Consider the following 24320-nt stretch of genomic DNA (forward strand, 5'->3'; position numbering starts at 1 on the left):
TCATCTGAGCTACATGGTGCAACACTATTTTAGCCATTAATTAAAACGAGACCCAGACATTTTAAAAAGATTGAGTAACAATTTTTTTTTCGTGAAAAAACAGTGTTGCTGTGCATCTGATACACACTTATAATGTAACAAGCTTTATATTGCCACGTTAATGTCTGCTGGTTTGAACTTTTGAATCGATATCAACAGTGACAGCCCATTAAGTAACAAAGCGTTTTCAGATCAGCGATCTATTTTATTTGTTTTGTGTTATATATCTGTATTTTAACAAAATACAACGTCATGTGATGTGTTACGTGAGTTTTATGAGTTTAAGTAAACAGGAACGATCATTTCTACGCATTACAAAAAAGAGCTTTCGTTTCGCTGTTTTCAGCGGTGCGCGCTCCCGAGACAGGCATGCATTCTACGGCAGGGATGCCTTTTTCGGCATAACAGGGGCAGCATTCGTGAATGACTTGTGTCTGTGCTCGATCTGCTTCACGGAGCTGAAACCGACATTTATAAACACTTACCCTTGCCAAGTCAGAACCTCCCCCTTTTTGTATTAATTGGCAGTCTGCTTTGAATTTCTATGTTTAAGAAACTGCTTGAAAATAGACGCAATGTATCCAAATTCTTAAAATAAATGAAAATCACGGCTACATAATCTCTCAGTACGAAACATGGAGGTCCTCCCCTCCGCCCCCCATGCCTTCAGCGAGTTTCACCTTGTATCTGGAACTGTATGTATTAAGGTAAAGCCTTTAACGTGTGTCTGTGTGCGTATATCGCCATGAAAAATGCATGTATCGCCATGAAAAATTGTAATACAAACTAAACATTTTTAAATTAGCGCAAGTTTATCACTTCAGTGATTTGCCTGATTACTTTGGTTCCATCTGTTGTCTTCTCTCTAGTTATTATTGGAGAAAATGTGGCACTTTCATATTTTTCAGATGATGCTTTTTTTTAAAGCTAATTTGCCTCATGTTTTCCAGCCTTCATTTAAATATTCTGCATTTTTCTCTCTGGTTTTTCATATGGGTTAATTTGATTGATACCACTTGGTTGATACAAGCACTTAAATTTTCTTCGGAAAGAGGGGATCTGCACGTCTGGTCAAATTACCATCAATGCGGATGTAAGAGACTCGAGATATGAGCTAATTAATATCTGGCAGACTTTTGGTTCATTATAGCCTCGGGACTTTCAGGAAGTGTTGGTCCTCTGCCCACGTAAACACGCTAAAACATTCCTTGGGAATCGGAAGCTCATTCCCAACGGTTAATTTCAAAGTTCGGTGTCACTACGTTTGAGACAGGATAATGGGGATCAGCAGCATTTCAAAGAATACAAGAACTAACAACAGTCTCTAATTAATCTTGACAGATCGGTAATATAAAAGACCACGATCGGAATCAGGCTAATCTGTGGGGTTTGAGATCAAGTGGAAGGGGAGAGTTAATGGTAAGACTTCGGCAGCTTTAATGGAAGCAGTTGTGGTACCTCATGTTGTATCTCTAAAAGGGCTTGTTTCCATCTGCTTATTCTTGTATTTAATCATCTCCATGCTTCTTGCATACAATGAGCTAAATTATCACGGTGAAGGGATCAAGTTCAATTTCACTTTCATAGCTGTCTGCCCTTCGTGCATTTTGAAGCTGAAGGATGCAACTACTTGACATTAGATTAGAAACTAATTTCGCAGTTCAGGGCGAGTGCATTTCAATTTGGGGCTTCCATTGTTGATCCGGGGAGCAGAAAAGGCTTCTATTCACAAGGCTAGGCGAACTGAGCAGGTAATCTTATGGTTTACTAGTAGTCAATAAAGTCAACTTATTCAAATGCAAATGATTGTAGAACAATACTGTATTTAGTTATACAAATGTTTTGTTAGTAATTATTTAATTGTGATGCTAACCTTTGGGAAACTAATCGCGGCAATACCAGTTTATCATATTGTCTTTACATGACGTTTAGATATTACTGATTGGGGGGTTCATACTAATTTTGAGCTTAATGATGGAGTAACCTAACTTGAAGTCATCCAGTTTTTCTTTTAGACTAAACTCCATTCATATAAATGAACGTGGATCAATTGGTAAGTATTTCCTGTTGAAGAAACATGTGAAACAACCATATAAGCAGGGATTGTCAACCTGCCCGCACACAAACATGTGCGTGGCAAAACGAGAGTGAAAGTTGTGATTAATACGATGTCCATAGTGAGAATTGCATTTTATCAGAAGGCGTTGACCCCTGCGTGTAAGCTTTTGCTTTTTCAGATACACATTCCCTCCTTCTACGGTGTAGCACACAGTATAGAACTGTTGAGTTGCTCTCAATTAGAATTATTATGAATAAACAGATAAAATTAACTGTTTAAGTGACTCTGCCTGAGGGAATCTGCTAAGCTGTAACGTAATCAGTGGTAATTAGCTCTACAATAAGAATGTGCTTTGAAATACAGAAAGCTGCATTCCGCTCCCTAAACAGTTAGCAGTCAGTTTTTGCGTGAACCAGAAATTGGCATTTTCCAGCTCCGCAGTAGTCCGCTGCAGCCTGAATGTTAATTAACGTGCTTTTCCAAGTCGCACATTTGGGTTGTTGATAACATGGTATTCTAGTTCCTTATTGACTCGATTTTCCCCAAACAGCTAAACCTAACAGGGTCGACGTCTGACACCCCTGGCATTAATCCTCTCGCAGAATCAGCAGATTGTGTTTATCTTTGTTTTTTTTCTTCTTGGGTCTAATCAATCACCGTGACATGCAGCTGTTTTGCAGTATGAGTTTCTAAACGTTCGGTCATGGAGATTAACTCCATGACTCACTATCCTGGACTGAGAACCATGTGAACAGAAAAGTGTGCGAAGTGAGTCATCTGCTGCAACCGAAGCAGTTAGGTTCGCGTTGGTGGTGGAGGGCTCAACCTGTTATGTCTTCTGAGGTCGTGCCCCACATCTGAGGTAACAAAAAAGTTACCATTGGTGTATAAAAGACGTTACTTCTCAGTAATGAGAATACTGAGGGGCAGAGGATACACAGGGTTGTCAGCTGGCTGGAGTGAGATTTCCTGTGAAGGCAAGTCTGTACACGCATTTACATGTACGTCAGTGTTTCTCAGCCCAGTCCTTGGGGAACTCCAGACAGTCTAAGGTTGTGCTTCCTCTCAGCTTCCAGCGCATCTGAACCAAGTATTTGGTTGTTCCTGATTGGCTGGGAGCAGGGAGGGAGCAAAAACCTGGACGGTTCGGGGTTCTCCGAGTACTGGGTTGGGAAACACTGATGTAAGTGATAGTTTATTTACAAAGTAATAAATCTATAGGGTTTACAAATTAACCCAATAGTTTTTATATAGCTAATTTTAGGTTTATAATGGAATAAAATAGATTTGCCGTAAGATTTCTTGAGTGTTACGCCAGACACCTAAAGACTTGGCAACCAAGCCCAACTCTAACCCACATTAATTTGGTTTCATTCATCCAACCAATAAACAGACCTTTTGAGTAAAATTATTACATTGTGCACCCCTCCCCCCACCCTAATCTCAAACTTTCTCCTAAGCCGTTGACGTCTACCGAGCAGGAATTAACGCAGCATTTACCCGTATAAAATGTCTCCACAAGTTGTCAAAATGCAGCCAAAATTTACATTCGAGGATGAGAAGCTATTGCTACCGCCGCCCCCCCACTCCCCCAATTCCAAGCAGAAATTACACCCACCGCAGTGTAATTTGGTACGTCCAGGACTCATGTGGTGTGGGTTTTGTAGATTATTATGGTCTGCTGCGTAGGAGGCGGCGGCACACAGGTTATGCACACTTATCTGAGAGAGAGGCAAAAAAAATCATCCACGGGATATGTAGCCTTTTTGGTCGTTTATAGAACAGCACGTAGTTGGGGTCATGCAAACACATTCACTCCTACTTTGCAGCTGCGTGATCCTTTGTACCGTATGATGCAAACACTTCCAAAAAAAAAATAACTGCTAACTACTCTCTCTCCATCCCCTCACATTTAACATTTGCACAAAATCCAGGTTCTTCATTAAAATACAATCTTTGCAAACATGGCCTTTCGAGGCTTGTATTTGGTGCATTGTTGCAGTCCCCAGTTGGCAGAAACACTTTTTTTTTCCTGACCATGCAACAATTTAAAGAGAATTGACTGTTTAAAAAATAATAAACCTGATCTACTGTTATATGTGACGGACTGGGCTATTCATTTGGTCTGAACATTGTTATAATAGGCCGAAGCATGAGAATATATTCTATTAAGTTGTAAAAAGGCCAAGTTTAAATATGACCTGCATTCCCCAGCAAAACAAGTGGTTTGAGATGGATATTAAGTTCAAATCTTTAATTATGTCTGTTTTTGTTCTCTAAAATAAAACTTAATAGCAAACAAGTTTTGGGTTTAAATGAGGTCTCCCTCGATGGCTGAATGACACACTTAATTGGTACTGCTTTTGCCGGTTGTGCTTTTGAATGGCTGGAAATTAACCCCGGCTGATAAGGACTCTCATGCCCTAGCTGAACTTTCAGATGTAAATTCTAGGGCCGTTTTTTCTGACTACGTTTAAGCGGATAACAAACTCATTTCAGAACCCAGGCCATTTTCTCAGCGTGATCGCATTACTGTAAGGGCCCTCATTTCCATATCCATCGCTGTTACAAAGCTTCTTTTTTTAAAAAAAAAAGGAAATAAAGACAGTGTCGTTCATCTCTCTTTCTAAATGGCCATAAAGCCGTTCCATTATGGATGACTTAGCGGTGATTCTGTTTTTCTTAGGGCCCAATACCTGCAATGAATGTGCGACGGACCGCGTGCTGTAAAGTGAAAATGTTACGAGATGGGGGAGCCCTCGCTGTAGTGGTGTGGGTGGTCTGCATGGAAGTCTGTACCTCATGGTCCTGGTGGATCCAGAGGTATAGGGACCGGACAGGTAAGGCAGGCAATCGCCTGGCCACCCCGATCTGCGCCGATCACATACTGTAGTATGCGGCAACGACAAATCTGCTTTATTTGTGCGTTCTGTTTTCACAGTAAACATGGCCGTCGTTAGGTCCAATCACAGCCCCAAGTATTTTAGCCCCGATGCCAGTTACCCTCCTTCAAAAACAGAAAGTCAGACCGCAGTAAAACTTGACTTAGCCCCTGATCTTTCCAATACCTTGAAACTCCACTGGGAGGGGCCCATGGGGCCCCCAGTCTCCTTAGAATTGTACCACAGCATGCGGTTCTCCCTGGACGTCCCAAATCCGTGCTACCAGAAAACGCACTTTGCACCGATGCACGATGGACGGCGTTTTTCAGTAATGAGCGCGGTTAAGCATAAAAACGGAGAACGAGGGCGCGTTTGATGTCGCACTGCACTGGAGAGCTCAGTGAATCTTCGGGGCTATGCTGATGAGTTTCTTATGGTTCAATATTCTACACGGCGTTCTTGCCTGTAAACCTCCCAACCACACTGCCTTTGCATGACAAAGAAGACTCTGGGTTTTTACCGTTGCTGTGGGAAGGCCAACAAAAATCTGTTCATTTTCGCTTGTGGAATCAAAAATGGGAAATTATTATTCAACCAGTTTTGATATCATTGTCATGATGAAGCAACTGCCATCAGCGCATGTAGAATAATTCAGTGGTATGTCTTAGCTTATCAACTCTCCTTCCTCCCCAAATTGACACTGATGGAACAGTCTGTAGTCTCATTAATCTTTAAACCCCTCTATTGACTGAAATGGAACGGCCCGTGTTTTCTCTTCAATCTTTGAATGCACTTCCTTATACGCTGTGTAGATGGATAAGAATTTCCCATGGGCTGCGCCGGTCGTTCCCCTCAAGAAAGCCGAGGCCCATGGTCACTGGCGTTCTGTGTGGTACATACCAGAGATATATTGCTTTAAATGTTTATGTGATTTAATGGTGTTATCTCAAAGGACCACACAACTTGTACATCTGGCACTTCCAAGGAACCAGTCGAACTGAGATTAAATCAAACACACTTCAGAGGGAAAATGCTATAATAAATAAAAACTCACTGTTTTGATTTGTGAAATGTTTTTTTTCCCCTTTATTTTTGAGATTTATAATATAAACTATGCTATTTAAGATCAAACTTTCCTATACTGATTTTTCGCTGTGTTGACTTTGAGGAACATTTCGCTTTGTGCTCCGATTACGTAGAAAAATGAGTCGGTTGTTAGCAGACCGCTTTGCACAGGCATGGAAATTTGGGCGCTGGCCGTTCGTGACCTATGACCTGACGGCAGATCGCCTGTAATGCGTTCAGGTAAGCAATTTCCTGGACACGCTGACTCGCCAGCGATCCTTCCACTGTGACGCCGCTGCATGCCATGTAATGAAACCCAGGAGGACAGACAGGCTGACAGGTGCTTAATGAAACAAAAAATGGTGGGAAGTGACAGTCTGCCTCGTCGTGGGGAACGCCGCTATTTCAGTACTTTTTGATGATCAGTGGTTGAAGAGCCAAATTAATAATGCAGCCAGGGTACTGAAGGTAATACGGCCATTACAGCACACCATCTGTTTATCCACTGCCACTGACAGCTTGTGTATGTATTATGTAGATTTACTTAAAAAGATAAGGTTTGTTACCTTTGAACAAATGTTCGTTTAATAACGCATCCTCATCCGTGCCCATTTATTTCTCGTCTTTCTGATATTGATTTGCAAGAGTAATGCCAAATGTTTGTTTTTTTTTTTTTTCCATTTTTCTCAAAACCTTTGAATTCATTCCCATGAAAATGGGCAGATTGTGTTCAGTTGTGCCCTGAGATGGACCGGAATCCCATTTAGGATGATCCCCAGCCTTGTGCCCTGAGAGGGACTGCGAACCCCTTTAGGATGATCCCAGCCTTGTGCCCTGAGAGGGACTGTGATCCCCTTTAGGATGATCCCCAGCCTAGTGCCCTGAGAGGGATTGCGATCCCCTTTAGGATGATCCCAGCCTAGTGCCCTGAGAGGGACTGCGATCCCCTTTAGGATGATCCCAGCCTAGTGCCCTGAGAGGGATTGCGATCCCCTTTAGGATGATCCCAGCCTAGTGCCCTGAGAGGGACTGCGATCCCCTTTAGGATGATCCCAGCCTAGTGCCCTGAGAGGGATTGCGATCCCCTTTAGGATGATCCCAGCCTAGTGCCCTGAGAGGGACTGCGATCCCCTTTAGGATGATCCCCAGCCTTGTGCCCTGAGAGGGACTGCGATCCCCTTTAGGATGATCCCAGCCTTGTGCCCTGAGAGGGACTGCGATCCCCTTTAGGATGATCCCCAGCCTTGTGCCCTGAGAGGGACTGCGATCCCCTTTAGGATGATCCCCAGCCTTGTGCCCTGAGAGGGATTGCGATCCCCTTTAGGATGATCCCAGCCTTGTGCCCTGAGAGGGACTGCGATCCCCTTTAGGATGATCCCAGCCTTGTGCCCTGAGAGGGACTGCGATCCCCTTTAGGATGATCCCCAGCCTTGTGCCCTAAGAGGGACTGCGATCCCCTTTAGGATGATCCCAGCCTTGTGCCCTGAGAGGGACTGTGATCCCCTTTAGGATGATCCCCAGCCTTGTGCCCTGAGAGGGACTGCGATCCCCTTTAGGATGATCCCAGCCTTGTGCCCTGAGAGGGATTGCGATCCCCTTTAGGATGATCCCAGCCTTGTGCCCTGAGAGGGACTGCGATCCCCCTAACCCTAACCCTTTCCACAGTTGCCCTGCTCATAAAAACAGGTTTTGATGTCTGAAAAACCTTTCTACCCCTAAGCCTACCCCTAATTTGGGGACTTAGTGTGACAGAACAGGCCGTTGGAAAGCATGAAATATGCTATTAACCTTTTGAAGCTAACCGATCTATGCTATGCACTTTGGTGCTTCTGTTCCTAGATGATTTTGACATACTTTCATATTTATCTTTTGCTTATTTTTTGATGCATGGTCACGTGACTGACGTCCTACCGCTGGTGACCATCGCATGCCGTTACACGCATTGTTGTAGATAATCTGCGTCAGTTAGTTAAAAATGAACTTTTTCAGTTAATTTCCTTTGCCTCAGTGTTTACTGTGTTCAGATCAGTATCACTGGGCCTCAGATTTTTTTTATTTTTATTTTATTTGTTCTCTCTGCATGCTGGTGTGGTACATACACATACCTGGATATATCTGTATATAACGCCTGAGTTTTATGAGCGAGATCATGCTGGTTTTACAGCATCAATCCCAGTAGGAAAGCAGTAGTTCTGGCAGTTATCCCACTCAATGTCACTTCATGACCTTGCAGTATTCTTTCGCAAATATTGCTTGGCACACCAAGACCATTTTCCCCTATCATTGACAAACACAGCCTAACTAAAGCAGCTCTCGAACTCCCTGGTCACCCTACATGTTCTCTTACGCCGATGATTGTGGAGTTTCCTTAGTCAGGATTTTGGCTCAAGTAAATGCCAAATTTTGTATTTCTGTTTACCGAAATCTGATTGGTTGAAGAAAGGCACAAGTCATTTTCTCATTTTTTTTCCCCCACGGCTGTTATGTATGGATTATGTCATTGCAAGATATATGTGACTATTCTGTGTGACCTTTGGGGATCTCCAGAATTGCAGTGGTACTAATTTCAACTAAACTGGTTTTATTTAGATAAGGCTAATGGAATTGATTCATTAAGCAATGCTCACATAATTTTCAAAAAAATGGCTATATATTAGAGATAACATAAGGGCTGCTGAGAATACTAAGCCTTTTACTTTTCTACAGCTAAAATTTACTTACTGATGTTCACATTTCAGCACAGAAGAGTATTAAAAAAAATTCTTTCATTAAATACACAATGGCGACGTGTCTATCAGAAAAACGGCATTCATCCGATTTTCTTGGCATGTCCCACTTTGAATCTTCGCAATTGCTGCCAGTGTGTGACAGTAGGGGCTCCTTGATACCTGGGCAGGAAGCAGCACCACGTTCCTATAGATGGCTTTGTCATCGTTCCTGGGGGAGCAGAGGGCGTGGTTTACCCCCAGACCCGTCTCTGTGAAGTGGTGCTTTCACACTCTCGGAAAAGCGTGTCATTTTTGCTTTTTTTTTTTTTTATCTGTGTCACCGGTGAAATGAAATGACTCTGGCATGCGGCTTGTCAGAGGGAAATGGATCGATTACCTCTTCATCCATTTATAAATATACTGCTCCCCACCCTGCTGGGGAAGTGATCAGCGTTTCGGTGTTTACGCACAGAGCCGCGCCTGCTCGTCAGCACTGCTTTCCAAGCGCCTCCGTTTAGCTTGCTGCTCCAGATCTCCACTCGTTCTTCCGTCTGTCCACTGGCACCACACTTGGTTCCTCTTTACCACATCCAAGTCATCTGCTTTTGATCTTCTGCGGCTTTGTCTTTTTTTATCTGCCGTCAACATTGTGTGGCCGCTGTCCCAAGCCGACACCCCCCCCCCCCCCCCTTCCCTGCTCTGTTTGAACAGACTCCTGCAGTGCATCTGCTCAGAAAGAAAAACAGCAAAGGGCTCCACATTATTATATAATATAATGTTATTTTTTTGTTCTTTTGCAAGGTGAACAACCAATATATCTCAGTCCCTTGTCCATCTGTCTGTCTATCCATCCATCCGTCCATCCATCCATCCAGCTTTATATTCCGCCATCCCACCATCCAGGACATGCTTGTGGTGAATCTGTAGCAGATCCCAGATGCCACTTAGCTTGTGAATAATACACAAAACGATATTGTAAATTACTTCCACTGGTTATCCATTTGCCATGAATCGAACCGAAGCTGAATAAATAGTCAGGGAATAATTTATTTCTTCTTTATTCAGCCAGCGGTACAATGGCCTAGGAAAACAAGCCATTTCAAAAAAGGCAGAATACTTTAATATCTGCTGTCTTTTGAGGCTATTGGTTGACTGTAATAGTTATTATTACATTGTGTGTGTACAGTTCAGTTTAGAAGATATTTGTTTGAATAAAATTCAATATACCGTAGATGAAACCCGGTAGCATTTTCGCGTAGAATGGTGGTATTTCTGCGCTAACATCTTCGGTACCTTTCCTTGTACATAGCAGGTTATAATTTGAATTTGAGCAAAGTGTAAACAAAACGTTACTTTGTTCTTCTTAGAGCCGCTGCAATCAAGCCACTCAAACACATTCTGTGTTGTTCGGTTGAATAAACTTAGCAGCAGGAATCCGCATCGGAAATCTTCCGTTCGTTGACTTGATGTGCGTGCAGGTTCTGAAAGACGCCGAACGAATATGTAAGCTGAACTTTAACTCATGTGTGATTATTGAACGACTTGCCGTTGGCCTACGAGTGATCATCTGGACTTTAAACAGTTCATTAATTATTGTTTTGTCTTATTTAGCTACAGAGTGATGAGATTATTGGTATCAATCTGTGTCCATTTACTAGAATCATCTGGAATGTGGACATGTTGGGCACATGTGACATTTCATTCAGTGCCAAAATTGACAAAATTCATCCCATTTACAGATCATAAACAAATCCCAGCCAAACGTGGCAGGCTGTTTCAATCAAAGGGGGGGGTAAGCTTTCCTAAGGGAAAATACGGCTGAAAATTAATGCTCCCCAATTAAAACCGCTGTCGTCTTCCCATCCATCTGAGGTTTTTTGTAAAATTTATTTATTCCTCTTTCATGTGGTAAACAGTCAGGTGGTATAATCAGGACTAAATATCGCCCTCCGAATCCTTTCATTTACACTGAATCCCTGCCTGCTTCTCCAGAGAAAGCAAGCGTGGTAGAAAAGCGGAAGGAGAACAATGGTGAAGATTTGTATTAAAAGTACATTCATATTAAAGCTTTCTGTCTGAATGCTCTTGAATTGTTATTGCCTTTCTAACTCGCCAGCAACTGCCACTAATGGCTAGAAACTGTCTTTCTTCAAAACATAAATAGTATGAGTCTTTATGTCTAAGAGTTTTAATTGGATATCAGCATTTTAAGGTTTTGAAAACTGCAATAAAACAATTAAGTATAACTTTCCTCATTTTTTTTCCTTTTCTGACCTCTGTGTAATGGACTCATTGTCCCTATTTCCCGTCAATCAACGGGTCTACGGCGTGTGATTGGTCAGTTTCTGGACTTTTCTACAGGCAGCCAATTGCATGTGTTGCAGTGAATAATGAGTAGTCGCCCTGTATTACTGTCACAGATTGTGCGAAACACAGGTTAAAAGTCTAGAATATATTATTTTGTAAACATAACAAAGTAAAACATGGCTACCGCTGTTGAGTGAATAGCAAATTTATTTGATTTTATGGGCATGTTTATACCACAAGGGCAAGGAATTGTTAGGGTCAAACAACTAATTAAATTAATTTTCCTTAGCAGGAGCTAAGGTGTAATGAAAAACAGCACCCCCCCCCCCCCCCCCCATCCCGGTCAAGAGCTCTGTACCTTTGTTGCAAAACTTATAAATAAATCCTTTAATGTTGCAATTCTCTACAGCTTTGAGCTTTGAAATGAGCAGATACTCCCTACAAATTTAAATAGTTTTTTTGAATAGTTAATAAGATGTCAAGCTATTGAATGACAGCGACAGGCTACAAGAGTTCGGGGTAACTATTTATGCCCAGAGTACTTCTTGCTTTCTTATCTAGTCTTGTCCTTTTCTACTTTCTTGACTCTCTTTCGAACAAAAAGGTAATATGAATCATTGCTACAGCAGTTCGCGGGTTGAGCCTTGAGCTGGACATATCTGACCTTTAATGAGAACACAAAGCTAGAGCCGTTAATGTGACTCGTCTAAAGCAAATGACAGCTTTACAGGGCATTACATGCATTGTAAATACAGAACTGGTGCAGAGATGCAAGGTGAATCCTAAGGATGAAACCGTAATCCAGTGTCCTTTATCCCCCGACTTTAGTGATCATAGCCGGTCGCTGTGTGCATCTGCAAAAGTGTAGACTACAGCCAAAACATGTATCTCAGTCATTTTTTTAACTACCAATTTTGAGAAAATGACTTGGCGTAGGAACTTCCTAATGCAAATGCAAGCTTTCCAACTGTTTCAGTGTATTAAACATCGTATGCTAGTGCAATGTTTCCCAAACCCAGACCTCGGGGGAACTCCGTACAGTCCACGTTTTTGCTCCCTCCCAGCCAATCAGCAACACCGAATACCTGGTACAGGTGCGCTGGGAGCTGAGAGGAAGCAAAAACATGGACTGTATGGAGTTCCCTAAGGACTGGCTTGGGAAACACTGTGCTATTGTATTAACAGTCTACCATGTAGTGAATCATACAATACATGTATGCTTCAATGGTGTGATTCAGATGTCAATATTAGTGATGTCAAAGACAAATTTGAAAAGCATTTGGTAAAGCGCATTCATGTGTCTTAAGATATGGTATACTTAAGTATATAGTTTTACTAATAATTCCTGCATTAAAATGTCAGGCTTTACAGTTGCTTTTCATTTTAAAGGGCTGCAGGTATTGTGATGCAAGACTTATTTTTAATATAGAATTTACACCCAGGCATAAAATGTCAGACTCTGGAGGCGTTGGTGGAATAGCTACAGTGAGCTGTCCAGAATGCACTCCTGAATTCCTAGCCCTGTGAAGTTCGCCTTCGCGGGAGCATTAGCTATGCAAGGTAATGAAAGGAAAAGCTTGTCCAAGCGTCGCCTCACGGCCCAGACGGTCATCGCCGGGAATCCGCTCGTGCTGCATGTAGACGGGCCCGTGCAGTGCAGGTCACTCGGATAGCTGCTCCCCCAGCCGCCGTGACGAGATGCTTCCCCCGCGGGTCTCGCTCTACTTGAGGTCTCTATTCAGCCGTCCCTGCCAGAGTCCCCCTCAGCTGGCTGCCATCTCCCACCTTGCAGGAGCCTCAGATCTACTCGAGCGTGATCGTCGACTTGGGATCCGTGTTCAGTCTGCCCCGGTGCTCGCCTCAGGCAGCCGGGACCCGCCGGTAGAGAGGATCTGCCATATTCCTGCCACTGTTTCATGCTCCCCAGCCTCCTCCAGGGCTGCAGTTGCAGGGGTGGATTTGGGGACTATGGCATCAGGACCACTGACCCTTTCTGGAGAAACTTCCACTATCTATTTCTGACTTTGCTGCCTTGCGAAAAGGTTAAAAAAAGGTCAATACCTCACACACTTAAAACATTGTCATTAAAAAACTGCCCTTCAAATTAAAGGCTATCATTATGTATATAAATATCAAGTTCTGTTCCCATTCCTATAAACATTTGATTTAATATTTAGTAGCTGAATGTTGACTGTCTTGTTAAGAATGACAACTGACATGCATATATGGAAAAAAAACCAAGAGGCAATTTAATACATTTTCTCAACTTTTGCTCAGAATACTTTGCTCATGTGGGTACATTTATTTTATTTTTTTTTTACACTGTGCAGTGATTTGTCAAAGACGGAGGCTCCTGGGGATTTGAAATGCAGTAGAAAGGCTGTTCCTTTGTCAAAATTGTAAATAAGCACTTTGCTTTAATGGAACAGAGCAGAAAAATAAACATCTGGGTTCGTTCCACTGCTTGCCGCCAGTGCTTGTTATGTTTGTGTAACGGCACTCTGAAAATGCAGTACGTGTGCGATGGACTCTGCCCGGCTGATGGTGTGAAAGTGGCCGGTTCGGTGCTGTGTTGGGTTACCATGGGAGATTATGGTGGCACCACAGTGACGATGGCGGGATTGTCTGAATCCTGAACCCCACTCTGTGTTTGGGGTTTACATCTACTAACCCGCGCTTGCCAATCTCTCCTCCGTCTGCTCCGTCCGAAAACGTACAGATAGGTGGATTTGTGTCTCTAAATTGCCCTCTGTGTCTGCCCCACAATGGACTGTCATTATTTCCAAAGTGCTCCCCTGACCCAAACTCAATCTCACTGAGACTCCCCACTGAATAACTGGCTGGTAGATGGTAGAGCTCCTGACTTTTAAATATTGTCTACCAAACCATGTTTATTAAAGGAGGAACGCGAATTCTGACCCATATCTCACTGCTGAGCCATAACAGCTGCTTTTGCAGTCACAATACTAAAGGACCCAGATATCAGTTCCCTTTTCCAAATGTCCCAAATAAATTAAAGGCATCCAAGGAGCTCGTCCTCTAAGATTCTTCTCTCTCTTCCAGGGAAAAAAGCAATATTATTATTAAGAAATGATACATGTCATTTCTGTCTTGGGATGGACTAGAACAATGGTGAGTTAAATCATAATCTTACTGTATGAGCAGATTTAAGCAAGAATTATACATTTCTTAAGTGAAATTTCATTGGGCAATGCCAAGCTTAATATCACGTATTTGTATGCGAGTTATCATAATGTCAAGCGCCGCTCATTTGCATAAAAGCCTTATTCGTTTAACATGCTCTCTCTAAGCACGACGTGGTGTGTTCACAACACTCATTTACTTTCATGGTGTATCTTTATCGGACTATGAATGATTCTGCAGTTGATGCCTTCTTTTGATGCCCGAGTTTCAGAACAAAGGGGTAGTGGGCCTCCTTTGTTATGTAACATTGTCAGTTCTAATTACGGAGACTGCCTCCCAAATGATAATTGGTTCCAGTAATTATCCAGCCTCGGTAATGACAATAGAGAGTATTAAAAGTACTGAAAAATGGCATCACTATAAAGGTAAGACTGGATATTGATTGGATAATGACATTACTCACTAGGTAATTACTACTCCAAACTCTGATCAATTGCCCGAGCCTTTTTGCCAGATATGATGTTGAATCTATGATGAGGCTTAACTGGGTTGACAGTTGATGGTAAAGGGCACATTTGTCAAATCATTAAACGTTACAGTTCACCCTAGCAACAGGCGGGGTCTTTTTCCACCACATCCCGGGTAACAGTTTAATGGTTGAATATGAAAGCATCTTCAAAGGCAGTTCCTCTCCGCCGACGTGTTCTCCCTGTGAGCGCGAGAGCATCTAATGTGCGCCGTGTGCAAGCGTCCGCGTTGTGGAAGGCGAGGCGATATCAAAAATTCTCTGTGAGGCAGATCCAGTTGTGATGTATCCCTAGACAAAATTACGGATTATGTTTGAACGAGCGTTCAGCTACGTTGTAAATGCTCATTGTTGGCCCGTTAACAAGGATTTGGTTCCGCATTCACTAATGAATGACTACAACTAGCAATTAGAGGAATATGCATGCAGTAACAGTCATCGGAGAATGTCAGTGGGTTACAGACGGAACCAGCAGCTCTCATTCTGGTGGCTGTGGGATATTGATTGTTAACCGAGGACCAGTGTTGCAGCTTTTAAATCTGCAGGAACGAGATTAATCCCTAGTGGAGATTAAGTTAAGCTTGCAAAACGGAGAGACCTTGGAAATCACACAAACTAACAAAAAAAAATGCTTTTAAAAGTATTTGATCAGCGATGCCACCAGAACTTTCTGATCACAAGTGTTAAGGAGGCCCTAAGGACTGGGTCGAGACGTTTGATCGCTGCGATAAATGGGGCTTCCAGACGCGTAGACGTGCAATTCTTAGGGATTTTGTAAAACATCATGGTTCCCCATCACCCCCTTGCCCCCCCCCCCCCCCAAAAGAAAATGCCACCCTCCCTATTTCATAACAGTGCAACTTCAATCTTTTTCATCCTTCCACAGTTCTTTTTTCCCCTGTTGTGCAGTTACAGCCAAATGCCATGCGGTCTCTGAGTTAATTTAGCCCCACCCCCCCCCCCCCCCATCTTTTTTTTACCACGTGGTTGTTACCGAACTCAAGATTTCAGAAGAACATTTTTTTTTTTTTACTATCCCTGTGTGAGTAAGCAAACCCGTCCAAAAACCAGAGTAGGAAAAGAGTCCTTGAACCATCTAAGTTTCAAGGCGGCTTATCTCAGCAGCCCACATCCCATCCCCTGCTCTACCTCCGGTTTAAGGCGTCCTAATGGGTGGATTACTGCTACCAGGTGCTGTCCCTTCAGGGCCACTCCGAGCCAAAGGTGTGCCTTGGATTTTCACCTGGATACCTCCCAACGGCCTCCAGGTGTAATGATCCCCAAACCCCAGCATGCAACAAAAAACACCACACACACCCAGTGGCTCCACAGGTGCTGCCGAAAACATCTCGCCCGATGAATCCTCCTTAATATTTCTTTTTCCATCTTGAGGTCGCTGTGTCAACGTCAAACTCACCAAAATAGAAAAAAACACACAGAATGTGTCTTTTACTACACATTTCATGCAGGTTCTGTAATGCCTAAATATGTTCAGTATTATGTTGTGCACGCAGACCAGCTAAATAGTAGTTGTACTGTATATATGCCAAAGTACTGAAAAATCTGTCCCCCCCATCCCAGACTCTTTATACATGCACTGTCCCCCATTTCTCATTAAACTGTAGCAAGCTTAATTGTTTTATATTCAGCTGTTGGTTACATCTGTTTTATTGTGTAGGATATTAATTATAAACTTGCTGCTTGTGCTTTTACACTGTTGACAGCAAAAAATAATAATACTAATAATGAAATTGATTACTTTTTACATTACATTTTTGGAAGACTAGAGTGCAGATACTGAGAGGTTGGGGGTTTGTGGGGTTAGGGTTGGGTTGTACTTGCAAAACATCAAGCCAAATGGCAACATCACCAAGCCATTAATGCCAGGAAGTGTCACCCGAAAGCCCCCTTGCTTCTGCTCGGGCGATCAGACACTTTTGACTAGCTGTGGGGTCACTAGGGTGTAAAAAGCATAGTTGTAACAACATACCATTAGTGTTCTAGTGGGTAAGAAAGGAGATGCTTAGAAGATCAGTAACAAATCTTCAAGAATGGGGATGCCCACAAACTCAAAATAATTTATGGTTCCTGCAATTCAAAAGTTATATTCCGAAACATGACTCACTTGGAAAGTATTGCGTGGCTTATTAATACAGACTAATTTATCACCCCCGTAACTGCTTCGGTATTTCACAAGAGGCTTGTTCATTCCAGCCAGTGCATAGGTGTGTGGAAACTAATGTAATGTGTTCACCCCAATGGACTTTGTGGTGTCCCAAAGACATAATTACAAATGAACCAAGATGACAGTCTTGTAGAAATGGGCAATGTTCTGTGGAAGACCATTGTTGGGGGCATAGAGCAGGCCAATGTACTGTGTTACAAAAGCATTAAAGGTCTCTGACAGGCGTGTTCCTTGAATAGCTAATAAAGTGGAATATCTCCTGATTATGATTCTTACTCTAGCAGTCTACAGAGAAACTAATTGAATCTGTAGGGCGCCTGATTTATACTGTCTTTTTAATTTTAATACATTGCTTGAGTTGACCTTTGCAGGAAATAGACTCTAGGAAGTGTTGGCCACATACAGTTGTGCTGGAAAAGATTGGGCACCCCCCCTCGGTCAAAGTAAAAGTCAACAGAAGTTGACCCCCGAGTGGTTCAGAGTTAATCACTCAAACTTTGCAAATGTTAATGGACAATTACTGTGCCTTTCAGGAAGTGAATATTGAATGTGTGGAAGTTTGAGTGTCTTGAGTGTTTGTTAGTATACAGTAACACCTCATCTGGCTGTCAAAAATGTCTTGCTGTGTGATCCACCCCCCTCAAACCCCTCCCCCAGCCCCCCCTATTCCTTGCAGAACATGTAGTGTAGAGAAAAAAAAAATCAGGTCTCCTTGCATGCTCGTGCTCTCCCCACAGATTTTCAGTCATAGTCAACCCTGGGGTCTGTGGCAGCTATCAAAGAACTTTCATCTTTGTTTTCGGTAAAGACGTTGCGGTTGATTTGGAGGTGCGTTTCAGATTGTCGTCTAACTGACATCCACTTGAATCCATTTGTCCTTCCTCCTAAAAGTACATCCTATGCCTCCCACCTGCCACACAGCCCCATTGGACAACAGAACCTCTAGACTTTACCATTGCCTGATGCTTATCTTCAGATTCTACGTCTGTATTTTCTCTGAACAAACCTCCTGTAGTTACATCAGAGCAGTACTGGTTTCCATGGGACTCCAATACCTCACAAGCTCTTATTTTGCATACTTTACATAATGACTTTTTGTAATGGGGTTATAGAAATAGCTTAATTGTTGTGTAAAGATTGCTGTGTGAACCAGTGAACAACAATTCTGTTTTCATCTGCACCCTTCGCAGTCTTCAGCTCTTTTTTTTCTGACAGATCCATCAGAAATGATTCAGTTCTTGTTTGACTGTTCTGTTTAACTTTAAATTCTTCACAGAGCTTCTGACAGTTGTAATTACCTGCTGGAAGCATTTAGGGACTTAAAAAATGCGTACAGCCTTGCCCTGTTTTGTAAAAGTCAATTATCCATATTTTTAAGTTCTCAGACAGCTGCTTGGAGGAACCCGTGGCTTTTGAAACCACAGTGAAAGACACCTTGAAATGGTTCAGTCCTTTCTTAAAACTATCGTATACCTTCTTATGATATATACAGTATATATATATTTACATTTCTGTGAGGGAAATATTGTGTTTTATTGAGCAGATGTCTGAAAATGTGATACATTTGGGTAAATGTGGTACAGACTTGAATGCATTTTAAATTCTTGCTTTAAGATGTAGTTCTCACAGGCATAATTGATTTTTTTAAATTCAGAACCGGTTTCCATTTCTGTGTATGGATGCATAAGTATTGCAGTATTAATGCAGAAAATGTCTTTAGGGCCGTCATCAAAAGCTGTTCATTGGTGATTTTGTGGCTTGTCTGTTGTTGTCACATGCAGCACATTTATGACAAATTAAGGGTTAGGTATTTACTGCTTCCACATACCAAGCGTCCCAAGATTAGCTGAGGTTTCCATCTAGCAAAGTGTCTGGCTTTGGTGTCGGACTGTAAAGCTTCTCCTGGTTGTTCTGCGTTTCTGATATATCTGCGACAGAAGCTCGTTTCCCTCGTGAAGGTCCCAGCCCGAGTTTTTGGGATCGTGAATTTTAAATTGCAGCAAAGATTTTAGCTTCACAAAACAGCCATTATCACACTGTATTTTTCAAGTTGTTTTTTTCTTCTTCGCTGTCTTAATGGCTTATGGTTCAGCATGTTATTTTTCAAACTTTGCTATTAGCAACAGGAAATTACCATTTTGAAAATTGCCAAACTCTCAAAATCCATCCATTCCATTAGCGGTTAACAAATTTTACAGATCAGCGAGATGTTCTTCCACTCTAATGCATTCGAGGCTCATTTTATTTCACAACCTCTTCAAAAAATAATTTTTAAAAATTTAAAATGCCATATAGATTTTGCATTAAACTTACAATAGTCATTCTTATAAATTAAAAGTAAAAATTGCATGTAAAACATAATGTTGTAGATTAATTAATTGGGAAGGGTAAACTGATTGAGTGATAGTTCTATTAATGTATCTCCAGTGTTTGACAACCTCTTTGCGTATGTTGTTGATTGTGAAGCGGACTGATCCAAATGACTAACGACATAATGAATTGTCCCGATATTGTCATCACGTCATATGCAGGACCGTTAGACTGTCACAAATCCATTCAGCTGAAGCGAAGACATTCGTTTGATATTTTTTTGAACACAAAGCAGTGTTCATTTAATATTTCATAAGCCCCTGCCCTGGTGTCTCTGGAAAGTTGAGCATTTTTAATACGCAGCCTTTGTTGGGCTTGTTTTGAACATTCAGCATACGCTTTGGAGTATCCCTTGAAGTAATTTAACCCCCCTGCTCCGTCTCCCGCTGCTACATGTCCGTCAGTCCTTTCATGTTTACTGATGTAATCCATGGGATTCGCATGCATCCCGTAGCCGCTCTTCCCGAGGATTCGGCGCGGGTGGGCAGCTCGCGTCTCCAGCTGCTGTCGAGCCGGGAGTACCTCATCGCCGCCTCAGCTACTGCCGTGACAGGGTGTTGCCGTGCCCTGCCCACAGCTCCTGAACACAGCCCCAGCCTTGCTAATGAGAGCGAAAGATGCGGGATGAGAGATTGGAAGCCTGGGAAGAGCCAGACGTCGAGCTTTTTGCTCCGCAACGCCAGCTCGGCCTTATTTTCGAGCTGCTACAGAGAGACTCTGCGTACCAGACCCTCTCCACGGCGACACTTTTGTTTGGTTTTGTCAGTTTATTTATTTTTTATATCCTGCTAGTTTGCAGCTATACTTAACACACGACGCCTCGCGGCTACTGTATGTGTGCAGCCGTGTATAACGAGGGGGTCACATGTTTCCTAGTCCTGACAGTGTGTCATATTTACTGAGAGACTGGGAGGGGGGGGGACGCTGCTACAGAATGTGTAATTACCCAGCTTGTTTAATGCCGGGCAGCTAAAGGATATCAATATGCCTTAGCTAATCGTAAGTGAGCGGTTTGATCATGGTGCCGCTGACATTCCAGGGGGAATATTAAGCAGAAGAGTTGAGATTCTTGAGTAGCATCACAAATTTTGCTTTTTAGAGCTTTTTCTCCCCTATGGCAAAGACACCTTAGCCTAATCTGGCCTTTTTCTTACAAATTTGGATATCAAAGTTCTCAATGTAATTTAAATGTAAAATGCAATAACAATTACTTTGCAGGATGTCTTTATATGATGCCGAATTACGTGCTACTCCTTGGCCACGCTAAGTGTCCCGCTAATTGGTTTGTGATCTTGCTTAGAGGGTGTAACTTATCCTAAATGTCTCCTGTGGGGTTTAACTGTCCTCCCCATATTGAAGAAGCTTTAATTAATAAGAAGGGATGGGGGAACAAACGACTCAATGGAAAAACAAGGAAAGACAAAATAGCGAGATGTTTCATTCTAGTATAAACATGCGTTTCTGTATATGTCTTACTTTGATGTATTTTTGGTGGGATGATTTTACTGATAATTGATCACGCATCATTTCGGAAATTTATATATAGTAAATTTAACACGAGTCAGGGCATTAGGGGAGGAAGAGGCAGGACTGTAGGAAGCAGGAACTTGGCAGACCTGCATTTTATTTTCGCATATTTAAATTTTCATTGGCTGGTCTTGATGTGTAGCAAAGATTGATGACTGTGATTTGTCCAACCAATTTTTCTTTGATTCAGTTAATCTTAGTTACTCAGTTATTCTCAAGTATTTAAATATTCTCCCATGGAACACAACATTATTTAAATCCACAACTGTACAACCGAATACACACAATCGATTTAAACTAGTCACATGCTTTTTAGTACACAAGTAATGGATTGTTTAATATATATATATTCTAACACAGTGTTTCCCAAGCCTGGTCCTCGGGGACCCCCCAGACAGTCCATGTTTGTGCTTCCTCCCAGTTCCCGATACAGCAAAAACACGGAATATCTAGGCATTCCCGGGGACTGGATTGGGAAACGCTGTTTTAACTACGCATCCGTGTCAGAGTCACCTGCAGTGTAGCACACATGGAGAACATGCAAACTCCATACATACAAGGCAAAGGCATGATTCTAACCCCCTAACCTTGAATGTGTAAGGCAGTGCGGCTCTCGCACCTGGTACATATGTTCATCACTGATATTTAGTATCCTCAGCCTTATACCAAATCCCTAAAAAGGATCCTATGATGATCGATAACTCAATTACTGTGAGACCACACCTCAATGATTAAAAAAGCAGAAGCAGGGGGGTTTTTTCTTTGGAGCAAGATGATCGAATGGGAACACGGACAATAGGTTAGTGAAGCGAAAGGTGCCACACAGCTTGCGCTCTCAAGGTTTACGTCCAAAGAGTGGGAGCCGAGTGGATGGCTGGGCTGGAAAATAACAAGCGAAGACGTCATTGATGTTCTTTGTTGGGGACTAATTGACATTGAACCCGACATTTTAATATAAGTGCTTTTCGGAAAACGTGGGGAAAAAAGTCAGAGGCTTTCCGAGCCTTGACTTGGATAAAAGCAGCCAGCTGAAAGAAGGTAGAATTTAAACTGAGCCCAGACGGCCGCCCATCCCCCCACCCCTTTTCTTTTTGCACATAATGAACCATTTTGACTGACACGTCTAACTCTGTATTGGAGCTACTCCTGGCGCCAGAGGGTTTGCGGCAGCAGGCAAAGTGACACTGTCCCCTGCGGACATCAACCAAAAAAAGGAACGCTGAAAGTTTTATTAGGGGTGTCAATGTGTCCTCTGCATTGCCCTCTACTCTGTGTCATCTTGCTAATCAGAGGATAACTTTGATCACTGATGAAACTGCTTCGGTTTTCTCAGGATTTGGATTATTTAAGAAAAGGCACTAGTCAACAGCAGAACGGGGCAGGCAAGGTGATTTTTAAAACTATGGAAAAGGTTATTTTTTTTTTTTATAAAAGATTCCTGTTCAGTTTTCTCCGATTTCTTGACACGTAAGAGTGACCACGGGTCATCTTAAGGTAATGATACACAGGGCAACTTTTTGTTGCCAGGCAACTGCCAACCAGGTGAGACAAAGGGCAACTCCTCTGGATCTGGAGGGTCGCAAAAGGTTGCCCACTGCTGGTCAAAGTTCTTCAAATAGAAACTTGTTGTCTGATATCAATGGGAAGGTGCTTGAGCAACACGTGTCCGGCAAAATTGCAAGGCAACAATTCTCAAGGATTTGCCCTGTGTCTCATCGCCCTTATTTTAGCGCCTCAATGTGATTTGTCAGTATATGATGGCATTGACTCCGCCCACCCTTCCTTCCAGTCGCATTTACGTCTTCCCTTCCTCACCAATCCGAATGCGTTTGTTTTTTTCTTTCAGCCAGGAACATAGAACATGGACACGAATAGTTTACATTTATACATTTACCAGATGCTTTTGTCCAAAGCAACATACAAGGCAAATAGCCCAATATTACAAACACGCATTCAACAAGGCATAAGTGCAGCTAGGCTGAACTTCCAATGAATGCCCAGGTAGAACTGTCAGCAGTATTGGACCAGGAGCTACACAGCAACTTGTAACAAAACAAGAAACCAATAAGACTAATGAAGGACCAGAACTGAAACATGAAAACATTCACAGAACCTAAAGGCATGAGGCTAGAAGAAGTCTTGGAACAAATGGGTCTAGTTCCCTGAACCCTGCACAAGTTCCCTCTTCATAAACTTGATTTCTTACTTTCTTACCTATTTCGAAGCCCCATACTTTTCTGCTATGGCATCTATGGAAGCTCATATGTCCTTTTCCAATCAGTTTTGAGTGCAGCACTTATGTGAAACGTGAATCCTTGGCCAGATGTCCAATCTGTGATCTGGTCCATGAGCGTTTCTCAGAATGTGCACTTGACTGTGTTTGTGTTCTTGTGTGTCTGTTTCACATCATCTTCCACTGCTGAAGTACAATTCCAGAACTAAGAGCAGAAGCACAGAGGACAGTAAAAACCCCCGGACGTCATTCTTTCTGTGCCCCAAATATCAAGGATACATCAGTTGCATCCTGGCCAAACAAGAACAATCCTGTGATTCATTGTGCCACAAGTTCATTCTTGGAAGGCAAGTGAGCAAGCCTGCTCTTACCAACAACACAAGAGCATTCTTGGTATTGAAACACACCTCGTATCGCACTTCCTGTGCTGTGCCGAGCACTTGCTTGGCCAGCAGAAAGTGTAATGATTAAGGACATTGATCCATACACTAAGTATTCTGTATTCATGTCCTGGAATTGTTACCATCTGGTGCAGTGCTAACAGGGAACTGGTCCAGTTGCCATGCAACTTAATGTCACATGTATCTTTGTAATATTGACATGATTTACCGTTTATATTTTTGATACAATTCCTTTAAGAAACCAAGAAAAAACGCTCTGCATTTCCGAACAAACCAAAGCAGATCAATGCGTATGTGGCTGAGAAGATTGCGAGTGGGACACTCACTGGGACCATCTTCTTAGTCATCAAGGCAAATACGTACATGTGGATATTTGAGAGAGAATTTTTAGTTTTAGGAAGATCTGAGCATCGTGGCACCTGTAAATCTCGGCAATAACTGCGATACCACTCTGCAGTGTCTCCCAGACTAGCTAGCCTGCAGGTCCTCAGCATGGTGATGTTTCGCTCTTAAAATGAGGCCTCCACTTCTTTGTTCCCCCGTTTCCTTACATTCAAGGCTCTCGTGTTCATTTAGATGGGCGCCCCACTTAAAGAGGTCGTGATACGACTGCCGCTATCATTTATTAAGAAAACGAGCGGCATGATCCTGTGTGGATACTCTGAACGCACCGATGCATCGGCTACCTCTTCCACTCCCCCATAGTGCTTTACTCATACATTCTGTGGCTCACTGGGGAATTTCTGAGTAACATTAATGCAACTCACTGCTCTTAAAACCTACTCTATCATTTTTATTTTCCTATAAAACACATTCCAAAAAAAAAAAAAACATTTGAGCGGAAGAACCAAAGTGGACAAAGAGCGTAGCGGTA

At 42.5% G+C, this 24320-nt stretch overlaps 1 protein-coding gene and 1 long non-coding RNA gene across 3 annotated transcripts in view; one reads left to right on the forward strand and one right to left on the reverse strand.

The window, feature by feature from the left end:
- The window catches only part of LOC125716238 (regulator of G-protein signaling 4-like), a 327463-nt gene that overhangs the window by 79471 nt on the left and 223672 nt on the right, over positions 1–24320 (reverse strand). The window lies entirely within an intron of this gene.
- LOC125716248 (uncharacterized) lies at positions 1440–5070 on the forward strand. Its single transcript, XR_007384288.1, has 3 exons — positions 1440–1458; positions 4785–4938; positions 5040–5070. It is a non-coding gene; the product is annotated as an uncharacterized LOC125716248 (long non-coding RNA).

The sequence above is a fragment of the Brienomyrus brachyistius genome, chromosome 21, assembly GCF_023856365.1.
Source record: "Brienomyrus brachyistius isolate T26 chromosome 21, BBRACH_0.4, whole genome shotgun sequence".
Lineage (NCBI taxonomy): Eukaryota > Metazoa > Chordata > Actinopteri > Osteoglossiformes > Mormyridae > Brienomyrus > Brienomyrus brachyistius.